Genomic DNA, 12,684 nt, shown 5'->3' on the forward strand with positions numbered 1-12,684 from the left:
GTTAGCAAGTGGACCCCAGACCTCACAGCCATACAGGGAGATAGATGGTTCTAGGATGGAGTCTAATATTTTGAGCCAGATTTGAATTGGAATGTCTAGTCTGATGTTCCTTTTAATAGCATAGAAAGTCCTTCTTGACTTATCCCTCGGGTCGTTCACAGCTTGGTTGAAGTTCCCTGTGGCACTGATGTTTAGGCCCAGATAGCTAGAGTTTCCTATGTGTTCTCGGGCAACTGTATCTAGGTAGAGTTTTCTATGTGTTCTAGGGCAACTGTATCTAGGTAGAGTTTTGTGTATCTGGGATGAATTTGTGTTTGTGGTGCTGGAGGCTGGATCTTTTTTGGAATATCCTAACTGTAGTCTTAGTTAGACTGACTGACAATGTCCAGGTCTTGGAGATGAAGATGCTGCTGTAGTCTTTCTTTTGTTGGAGACAACAACACCACATCATCTGCAAACACCAGGCAGTTGACTTCTCTCTCTCCCCCTCTCTCTCTCTCTCTCTCGCTCTCTGTCTCTCTCTCTCTCTCTCTCTCTCTCTCTCTCTCTCTCTCTCTCTCTCTCTCTCTGTCTCTGTCTCTGTCTCTGTCTCTGTCTCTCTCTCTCTCTCTCTCTTTCTACCTATTTTTACCTCTCTCTCTCTCTTTCTACCTCCCTCTCTCTCTCTCTGTCTCTGTCTCTCTCTCTCTCTCTCTTTCTCTGTCTCTCTTTCTCTCTCTCTCTCTCTCTCTCTCTCTGTCTCTGTCGCTCTCTCTCTCTCTCTCTCTCTTTCTACCTATTTTTACCTCTCCCTCTCTCTCTGTCTCTCTCTGTCTCCCTCTCTCTCTATCTCTCTCTTTCTACCTCCCTCTCTCTCACACTGTCTCTCTCTACCTCTCTCTCTCTGTCTCTCTTTCTACATCGCTCTTTCTCTCTCTCTACCTCTCTCGCTACCTCTCTCTCTGTCTCTCTCTACCCCTCTCTCTCTCTCTCTCTCTCTCTCTCTCTCTCTCTCTCTCTCTCTCTCTCTGTCTCTGTCTCTGTCTCTCTCTGTCACTCTCTCTCTCTCTCTCTCTTTCTACCTATTTTTACCTCTCTCTCTCTCTCTGTCTCTCTCTATCTCTCTCTTTCTACCTCCCTCTCTCTCACACTGTCTCTCTCTACCTCTCTCTCTCTGTCTCTCTTTCTACATCGCTCTTTCTCTCTCTCTCTCTCTCTCTCTCTCTCTCTCTCTACCTCTCTCTCTCTACCTCTCTCGCTACCTCTCTCTCTGTCTCTCTCTACCCCTCTCTCTCTCTCTCTCTCTCTGTCTCTCTCTTTCTACCTCTCTCTACCTCTCTCTCTATCTTTCCCTCTTTCTCTCTCTCTGTCTCTCCCTCTCCCTCTCTCTTTGTCTCTCTCTGTCTCTCTCTCTCCCTTTCTCTGTCTCTCTCTCTCTCTCTGTCTCTGTCTCTCCCTCTCTCTCTCTCTGTCTGTCTGTCTGTCTCTCTCTCTCTCTTTCTGTCTCTGTCTCTCTCTCTCTCCCTCTGTCTCTCTCCGTCTCTCTCCGTCTCTCTCTCTCCCTCTCTCTCTCTCTCTCTCTCTTTCTGTCTCTGTCTCTCCCTATCTCTCTCTGTCTCTCTCTCTGTCTCTCTCCCTCCCTCTCTCTCCCTCTCTACCTCTCTCTCTTTGTCTCTGTCTCTCTCTCTCCCTTTCTCCCTCTCTCGCTCTCTGTGTCTCTCTCTCTAACTCTCTCCCCCTCTCTCCCCCTCACCCTCTCTCACCCTCTCTCTCTGTCTCGCTCTCTCCCTCTCTCCCTCTCTCTCTCTCTCTCCTCTGTCTGTTTCTATCTCTCCCTCTCTCTCCACCTCTCTCTCTGTCTCGCTCTCTCTCTCTCTCCCTCTCTCTCTCTCTCTGTCTGTTTCTATCTCTCCCTCTCTCTCCACCTCTCTCTCTCTCTCTCCCCCCTCTCTCCCTCTCTCTCTGTCTCGCTCTCTCCCTCTCTCTCTCTCTCTCTCTCTGTCTGTTTCTCTCTCTCCCCCTCTCTCCCTCTCTCTCTACCCCTCTCTCTGTCTCTCTCCCTCGCTCGCCCCATGGTGTCCTGGCGTCTTGCCGCCAAAAGGCGTGTACTGGGAGGAGCTGCGTCAGACAGATGGCGAGTGTGGTTGGTTAGTGTGTGTGTGTGCTGATAATTACCTGAGTCGGGCAGAGATTGTAATTAGACATGGTGTTCGCCTCCCCCCTGCCCCAACCCCTGTCACGCTGTGGTTCTTTTCTTTGACTCATTTCACATCAGCCTTTCTCCAACATTCCACACTGCACAGTAATAATAGTAGGAATGATTCCTGATGACGTCATTGGACGATCACTAGCAAAACCCACCTATTTAGGTTGGCTTTTGTTTGTGTTAGTTCCTGTCCTGTGCTTTTATTTTGGTGGCTTTTCCGCTTTTGTTGGTGTTTTCTCGTGGCTGCTTCACTTTTGTCCGAGCGCATTTCCCCTCACCTGTTTTCTGTTTGCAATCAAGACTCTTTCAGTTGATCGATGTTCTATTGTGATCGTGGGGACATTGTTGATGATGTTATCTATTCTCTGGCGGCCAGAGGAGATCCTCTTTGATGCTCAGCGCAAGTACGCTCCTCCACATTTCCTGGAAGGGTTTGTTTTTGTCAAGGGTAAATACTTGCTCCAGGAGACGGGTTGGCGGGCAGCAACACAGCGGTGTGTGTTCTCACGTGTTTAATGGCCGTCTCGTTAGATCGTCAACCCAAGTCACCTGAGCGGACTTCCTGGAGTCGATCGATTTTTTTGAAGGACAAAACCCTGGTAGTCCCGTCAAGGTCCAGACCTCAGGGATGTGCCACAATCAAGAGACGCAAAACTGGCCTCATCACATGGAACACCAGTTGAGTGGTGGGAGGGAATCACGCGGCGTCCGTGACTGCGGCACGGCCTTTCACCGACACGACAACATGGCCGCCTCACTTGACTTCCAAAAAAAGCTTGACTTCCCTCATTCTGTCTGTCTGACAGGAAGTGAAAAGACAGTGGAACTCATCTGGTTCTTAGTTTCACTTCTGTCTGTTTGACAGGAAGTGACAAGACCGTGGAACTCATCTAGTCCTTAGTTTCACTTCTGTCTGTCTGACAGGAAGTGACAAGACCGTGGAACTCATCTGGTCCTTAGTTTTACTTCTGTCTGTTTGACAGGAAGTGACAAGACCGTGGAACTCATCTAGTCCTTAGTTTCACTTCTGTCTGTCTGACAGAAGTGAAAAGACAGTGGAACTCAACTGGTCCTTAGTTTCACTTCTGTCTGTTTGACAGGAAGTGAAAATACCGTGGAACGTATCTAGTCATTAGTTTAATTTTTGTCTGTTTGACAGGAAGTGACAAGACCGTGGAACTCATCTAGTCCTTAGTTTCACTTCTGTCTGTTTGACAGGAAGTGAAAAGACGGTTTTACTCGTCTAGTCCTTAGTTTCACTTCTGTCTGTTTGACAGGAAGTGAAAAGAAGGTGGAACTCAACTGGTCCTTAGTTTCACTTCTGTCTGTCTGACAAGAAGTGAAAATACCGTGGAACGTATCTAGTCCTTAGTTTCATTTTTGTCCGTTTGACAGGAAGTGACAAGACCGTGGAACTCATCGAGTCTTTAGTTTCACTTCTGTCTGTTTGACAGGAAGTGAAAATACCGTGTAACTCATCTCATCTTTAGTTTCACTTCTGTCTGTTTGACAGGAAGTGAAAAGACCGTGGAACTCATGTAGTCCTTAGTTTCACTTTTGTCTGTTTGACAGGAAGTGACAAGACTGTGGAACACATCTAATCCTTAGTTTCACTTTTGTCTGTTTGACAGGAAGTGACAAGACTGTGGAACACATCTAATCCTTAGTTTCACTTCTGTCTGTTTGACAGGAAGTGAAAAGACCGTGGAACTCATCTCATCTTTAGTTTCACTTCTGTCTGTCTGACAGGAAGTGAAAAGACCGTGCAACTCATCTCATCTTTAGTTTCACTTCTGTCTGTTTGACAGGAAGTGAAAATACCGTGGAACTCATCTAGTCCTTAGTTTCACTTCTGTCTGTCTGACAGGAAGTGAAAATACCGTGGAACTCATCTAGTCCTTAGTTTCACTTTTGTCTGTTTGACAGGAAGTGAAAAGACAGTGGAACTCATCTAGTCTTTAGTTTCACTTCTGTCTGTCTGACAGGAAGTGAAAAGACCGTGGAACTCATCCAGTCCTTAGTTTCACTTCTGTCTGTTTGACAGGAACTAACAAGACCGTGGAACTCATCTCGTCCATGGTTTCACTTCTGTCTGTTTGACAGGAAGTGACAAGACCGTGGAACTCATCTAATCCTTAGTTTCACTTCTGTCTGTTTGACAGGAAGTGACAAGACCGTGGAACTCATCCAGTCCTTAGTTTCACTTCTGTCTGTTTGACAGGAAGTGAAAAGACGGTGGAACTCATCTAGTCCTTAGTTTCACTTTTGTCTGTTTGACAGGAAGTGACAAAACCGTGGAACTCCTTAGTTTCACTTCTGTCTGCTTGACAGAAAGTGACAAGACCGTGGAACTCATCTAGTCCTTAGTTTCACTTCTGGGAATGTGGCCTTGGTCACGGGCCATTGGCTCCGCAAATTGCTTTGGGATGTTGTCTGACCCCATTGAGGATTTCCACATTCATCATGTCATATTCTCTGCCCCAGACAACACACGTGCACACCTTGTTTGAGCGCAGGTTTGTGTTCACGCCTCCATCTTCACATAAATGAGCACTTCTGGTACACCTTTGTTGTCTTGGTGGTGAAAGGATTTCAGAGTTGGCTGGTCCCAGTTCTGAAAAGTCAACGACTCTTCATGCTTTGTTTCCGACCAAGAAAGAACAAGTGTGATGTTTCAATGTAAACGTGCTAAGCTAAAGGCCACTAGGAGCTCACAGCTACGCGACAGCTAAGCACACAATAGCAGACAAGCTAGTCACAGGTAATAATCGGTGAACAATAAAACAGCACATCTGTCAATGTCAACTATCGGCTAAAACATGCAAAGTCTCCAAGGAAGTAGTGTTGCGTCAGACCAGACGTCCCTCCCAGGGAAGTAAAGTCACAGGTCAATCCCAAGTTCTTTCAGATGACATATATACAGAGTAAGAAGGACCATCAAGACAGAATAGGAATATTATCAAGTTTTACTGAAGCTCCAGGAGAACAGCCCACACCAATGCATTCATACCGGCTTCTCAAGTTGTTCTAACACTCAGATGGAAAAGCCAACTTCTTGCACACGAAGAAAGCCCCCACCTGTCCGGAAAGGAACACAGCCTCATTGTTCTACTACAGATAAGACAAAAGGGAATATTCCATCTCCTACAGCGCAAACCTTCAAGGTAACACACATAGTTTACTTGCGGACATAAGATAAAAAATAGAAAGAGTACAAATGGAAAAACACTAGCTGATTTAAACATGACTATGAATAGAGAAAGAACTCTTAAACATATATGCATTCTCCACAGTAGCCAATCCAGTAACAAACGTGTCCGTGTCATTCAACTTACAGCGTCATGAGCTTGACCTCAAATATTACTGTGACCATAAAAAAAAATGACCATCCCATTTCAACACAAAGACAGCTTGAGTCCATTCCAGACGGTTAATAATAAGTTTATTATTGTCATTAATACATTTAGATGAACTGATACAGTACCGATTACCAGTACCTGAGAGCCGATACCGATATTCGACGGTACCCATTTTTGGTGCTTTTGTGTGGGTTAGTAAATATGAACTGTTTTTGGTAATCAAATCTCATTTTTAATTGCAATATTTAAAAATGAGATGATTATTATAACTGTTGTCCAGTTGTTATATTTAGTTTTATTATTTTATCAATTGCAATATGACATTAACCTCTTAAGGCTCAAGCTGTTTGTTTACATGCTTTTTTAAATTATTTCTCTTTGCGATTTGGGCTTATTGGACCCTAATTAGAATGAAAACTAAAAATCATCTTTTGATATGATGTACTTAGTCCATAAGTACACAAACGTGTACTTCATGTGTAGTGACATGCTAATTTTTATTTTTACACTTTTTTTTCCAAATTCCATTGTATGTTATACTCTTCTGACACCACCAGATGGCAGTATAAGTATCCATATTTTGGAAATAAGAGCTAAAAGGTGCTGTCCACGCATGTGGCCACTAAGCCTTTAGAGGTTAAGTTACAACTACAGTTGCAAGTCTAAAGCGTTAGATGATAATAATAATAATAATAATAATAATAATAATGATAATCATACATTTTACTTATAAAGCGCCTTTCTAGGCACTCAAGGACACCGTACAAAAAATGCCGGAAGTGCACAGTTTATGGTGTGTTTTTTTTGTTGCGCCCGAAAGTGTTTATACAGTAGGTATTGTACTTATTACGCACCAGATGTTTGTTTGTAACGTGCATCTTAGTTGTAGTTAACTGAGATGTATACCTAAAAAAAAAATTAAAAAAAAATTTAAAATGCTAGCGTGCTAACATTAGCATGCCTGAAGTGCCAAAATATGACTGTGGTGTATACCTACATAATTAGTATTAGAATAATTGTTTCTAAGTTATCACAAAAACTTTGAGTGTCTGGTGAGAAGCAAAAGCTGTCTTTGAAACCTACTAAGAGGAAGGCTTGTAAAACTCCACTGTGTAAGGGGGAAAGCAACATGAAGGGTTTTCTGTTTTCTTTCATGTGTGGTAATCAACAGAAAGATATTGTTTCAACCCAAGGACTACAAAGCGGAGAGAAGGCAGGATCTGCCCAATTTCCAGACGACCTCTTTTTGAACCTCCTTTTTCAACTGTTTTACGGACCTCTTTTTTGAACTGACCTTTTCTGTGAACTGTTTACAACCTTTGTCCTTTAGAAACAGCTATGGCCATGTGGTTAGGGAAGGTCCAAATAAAAGAAGGAGGCGTGCAATCTTTTGACAGAGCGTAATGACACTGTGCAAGGGTACAGATGTCCGAGCGTCTCTCCTCAAATTGAGCCAAATTAAATTCTGTCTCTGTTCAATTCTTTGCTTCTTGTCTTGTTTAATAGATGTCATCAGTGTTTGAACCTGACAATTAGCGTTAAAAACCGGCATACTAACATTAGCAGGGCAACAAGTATCATTCGTCAAGTAACAAAATATTTCACGCTGAGGTGTAAAGTTAGCTATAAAAGCAAGCATGCTAAAATGCTGACTGTAACATGCATCAAGGACATACTTGCCAACCCTCCCGGATTTTCCGGGAGACTCCCGAAATTCAGCGCCTCTCCCGAAAACCTCCCGGGACAAATTTTCTCCCGAAATTCTGGCGGAGCTGGAGGCCACGCCCCCTCCAGGTTTATTGTTAGGCAGTTTCATTAACGTCCTCCCAGCGCGGCAACAACACACAACAACAGCAGTCACGTTTTCGTCTACCGTAAAGCAGTTCGTCTGCCGTAAACAGCAATGTTGTGACACTCTTAAACAGGACGATACTGCCATCTACTGTACATGCACATGTGACAATAACATCTAGGGCTTTTAGAGAGTGCAGTGCACAACTGCGCACACAACAAGGAGACGAAGCAGAATGCATCATCAGAGAGGGTGTTCAGCATGGTTAGAAAAATAGTGACAGAGAATAGAACAAGGATGGACAATTCAACCCTTAACTCAACAATGAGTAGATGAGTGTTATGTGTTTGTATATGTGTAAATAAATGAACACTGAAATTCAAGTATTTCAGTATATATATATATATATATATATATATATATATATATATATATATATATATATATATATATATATATATATATATGTATATATATATGTAATAAAATAATTATATATATATAGCTAGAATTCACTGAACATCAAGTATTTCTTATATATATATATATGAAATACTTGACTTGGTGAATTCTAGCTGTAAATATACTCCTCCCCTCTTAACCACGCCCCCAACCACGCCCCCCACCACCCCCCACACCCCACCTCCCGAAATCGGAGGTCTCAAGGTTGGCAAGTATGATCAAGGACCAAAATATATCTGAGGTTTATACCTTTAAAAAAATGTGTATAATGCTAACATGAGCATGCATGAATTATCAAAATATGATTGAGGCGTATACATACAAAATTGGTTAAAAATACTAGCATGCTTAGCATGCTAAAATATTAACTGTAACATGCGTTAAATACCAATATATATACCTAAAAAAGATTATTAAAATGCTAGCAAGCCAACATTAGCCTGCATCAAGTACCAAAATATGACTGAGGTGTGCACCTGTAAACCAAAATTGAGTAGGAAGGTAATTGTGGTTATGGAGCTGCATGAGTGCTGGGGAGCTATGGTTCATCCATCCAATAACAGGCAACGAGAGACGTATTCGCTCTTGTTGGATACCGGATGTGATTATTGACCAGGTCTACAAACCTTCGGGGTAAAAGAACAGAGGCTGAATGACTAATTGGAAGCGGCCAATTAGAAGCCTTTGACCATAAATGTGGGCGCTCGTTAGCCAGGTGTTCTGCCGCATCATCAACTTGGGGTGACACCAAGGTGAAAGCTCTCATTAGGGTAGTGACAAATACCCCGCCCTGCTTCAGTGGTATGCATGAAGATGAAATGAAAAATGGTTTAAGTGGAACTGCACTTTTTATGGAATCATTGACAATCTTCACGTGAGACGAGAACACCTGTTTTTATTTTTTTTATGCATTCTAACTCGTAAAATATGGCAAGCACGAGGTGGCTAACAATGCGGCCAATGAAAGTACTCCATTGCAAAACAACCAAAAACCTCCCACAATACTCCACATACATGTCTTGGACTGACTATTAACCAAGTATTTGCTAACGCAGAGGAACTACTTTTAGCGTCGCCGTACTCTATAGCATCCAAAAAGCCCGATATTGAACAATATTGCATTTTAAAAAGGTAAATTTGTCGAAATAGTAATTATGGTTGCATATCACTTTCAGGTACAAAGTCTCCAAGGCATATTAGAAAGTATCCAGCAACAAACGCGTCCACATCACTCAACTCACTGCGTCGTTAGATTGATGTCATAAATAATTGTAACCACTAGGTGTCGCCAAAAAACAACTACCACTCCACTTTAACATAAAGACAACACGAGTTCATTTCAGACGGTGAAAAATAAATAGGTTAGTGTTAATACGGCACCCATTTCATGTACCCAGGAATCAAGACCAGTACCCCACGGTATCAATGTTCGATGCTTTGGTGTGTGTTAAGCAATACAAGATGATACCGTAGTGGACATTCACACTTTGCTTTTAAAAAAGTTGAAAAAGTGACAACTTTGACAATAAAATCCAAGTTTGTGATTTATATCGATACTGATATTCCTCATGATGGTATTTTTGGTCTTTTGGCGTTAATGAAATATGTTGAACGACCACAAGAGGGCGGCACATCATATAATAATAATAGCAAGTCTATTATTGTATGATATTGGTTGTTAATAAAGGTTGACTTATTTATGACCACAAGAGGGCGCCACATCATATGACATCACACCTGCCTTCTAATAGCAAGTCTATTATTATTGTATGGTATTGGTTGTTAATAAAGGATGATTTATTTATGACCACAAGAGGGCGCCACATCATATAAAGTTAAAGTTAAAGTTAAAGTACCAATGATTGTCACACACACACTAGGTGTGGCGAGATTATTCTCTGCATTTGACCCATCACCCTTGATCACCCCCTGGGAGGTGAGGGGAGCAGTGGGCAGCAGCGGTGGCCGCGCCCGGGAATCATTTTGGTGATTTAACCCCCAATTCCAACCCTTGATGCTGAGTGCCAAGCAGGGAGGTAATGGGTCCCATTTTTATAGTCTTTGGTATGACTTGGCCGGGGTTTGAACTCACAACCTACCGATCTCAGGGCGGACACTCTAACCACTTCACCTGCCAATGTATGCCTGCAGGGCACTTGTGACGTCATCACTTGTAATGGCCACACAGATCCACCACTAAGGAAATGGAAATGTTTGGAACTCTGCTGGGAATCAGATTGATGTATGGCGCCCTTTCACAATATATCATATCATAGGAATATATCAATACTAGCTTCATTTGGAGCATAAACAGAATTTTATTGGGACCTTCAGGAGTGCAGCTGTCTGTGGCTTCATATATATATATATATATATATATATATATATATATATATATATATATATATGTCTTAATAAGGTTATCCAAAAAATAGTGCTCGATACCGTAGTAGAGCGCAACATATATATATATATATATATATATATATATATGATAATCACAGTTGTAATTATTGAAATATTACTAATAGTTTGTATTTGTTTCAACTCAGTAATTTATTAATATTAAATAATATAAAAAAGTATATTTATTGTTCCAGGAAGAGACTTGTACAGTTTCAATGACTCCAGTGTGTGAAATACACCATGCAAACATTGTAGTGTTATTATTCATGACACTTAACAACTATAGTAGTTAGACAAATACCCCATGGAAACATTGTAGTGTTATTATTCATAACCAGCCCACAACATAAAAAAGTTATAGTAGTTAGACAACAAAAAGTAGTGAGCACAAATGTGTGGGACAAGTTTGGGGAGATCTTGACAAGGTTTAATATTATTTACATTTTATTTTGAGTATTCATGGATGTAATTATATATATAGCATTATATTCTAGCTATAATATATGTATAATGTTCTTTTTTAATTGATTCATTGATATATATTGTCACGTTCAAACACTGAGGACATCTATTAAACAAGACAAAAGGCAAGGAATCAAACAGAGACAGAATTCAATTTGGACTCAATATTGAGGAGAGACATGGCCACTGCACTCTCTGTACAGTCCTGCACCACGCTCTCCGAAAAAGGTTTTCGTCCCCTCTTTTATTTAAATATTCAATGTTCACGCACCAACACATGTCTCAGCAGGAATAGAAAGTATGTAAAACAGTCATTGTTTTCGGTCACATTGAAGACAAAGAAGAGGATGTCTCGGGCTTGGGCTCTTCTTGGATCCAGCTGGGAAAGGTGTTGGAGGTCAATGGATAACCCCTCCCGTCTCCTTCCATCGTCCACAGCGGAATCTTCCAAGCATTTGGCTTGATGCAACAAAGACCGCTTCTTGTCTGTTCATTGAGAACTCAGAACGGAAAGTTTTTTGATAATTTAAATACAATTTTTCTGACATATATAGTTAAGTAGGATACCAGGGGGAAGACCCAGGACACGTTGGGAAGACTATTTCTACTGACTGGTCCTGGAACACCTTGGGATCCCCCAGGAGGAGCTGGACCAAGTGGCTGGGGAGAGGTAAGTCTGGGTTTGTCTGCTTCGGCTGCTGCCCCCGCGACCCCACCTCGGATAAGCGGAAGAAGATGGATGGATGGATATATGTATATATATATATATATATATATATATATATATATATATATATATATATATATATATATATATATATATATATAGTCGAGGGTTCTGTGGTTTATCTGTTATACAGTGCTCAATACCGGGGTACAGCGGAATATACGTTAGGTTAGGAAAAAACACAGAGGCTATGTCATCATCCCTACAAGCCTGTTTCGCAGGTTTCCCTGGCATGATGAGACCAGTTCGTTTGTCCACTTTAAACAAACACAACGAACTGGTCTCATCATGCCGGCACAGAAGCAAGGCACTACTGTGTAACAATGGCCACACCCCCATGTAATGTGCCTTATATACATGTAACAACCACAAACACTTCAATAAAGGGAAACCTGCAAAACAGGCTTGTAGGGATGATATAGTCTCTGTGTTTTTTCCTGACCTAACGTATATATATATATATATATATATACAGTATATATAATTAGGGCTGCAACAACTAATCGATTAAATCGATTAACATCGATTAACATCGATTAACATCGATTATAAAAATAGTTGGCGATTAATTTAGTCATCGATTCGTTGGATCTATGCTATACGCAGAGGCAATATTTTATTTTTTATTTTTATAAACCTTTATTTATAAACTGCAACATGTACAAACAGCTGAGAAACAATAATCAAAATAAGTATGGTGCCAGTATGCTGTTTTTTTCCCCAATAAAATACTGGAAAGGATAGAAATGTAGTTTGTCTCTTTTATCCGATTATTAATCGATTAATCGAAGTAATAATAGATAGATTAATCGATTATCAAATTAATCGTTAGTTGCAGCCCATATATATATATATTAAATATATATATATAGTGACATGCAGTCACTATATACTATGCCATCATGGAAAGAAAAAAAATGTAAAAAGAAAAAAAATGAATTAAATTGTTATATGTATCCAGTGATTATACTATAAAGTTATTTTCCATTTAACTTCACCAGTTTTAGATTATTTTTATTCAAAATCGCTGAATTTTCACATTTGCCGTTCAAATACTGAGAAGAGACGGTGCGGTGAACAGCAGCCAGTTGAGGCACATCACTCAGTGCCTCAACATGGATTGCGCAATGACTCGGCTAACTGCTGGCCTGCTGTGCAGTGAGACCGTATTGCTATATGAACTATATTATACATTTCCATAGTTTAGTTAGCTGAGGTATATAATGTACAGTGTATTTTGTCAACAACTGTATGTGTGTAAAGTATTTCTTGTGCTGAGCAATCATAAAAC

Source organism: Nerophis lumbriciformis, linkage group LG14, assembly GCF_033978685.3.
Source record: "Nerophis lumbriciformis linkage group LG14, RoL_Nlum_v2.1, whole genome shotgun sequence".
NCBI lineage: Eukaryota > Metazoa > Chordata > Actinopteri > Syngnathiformes > Syngnathidae > Nerophis > Nerophis lumbriciformis.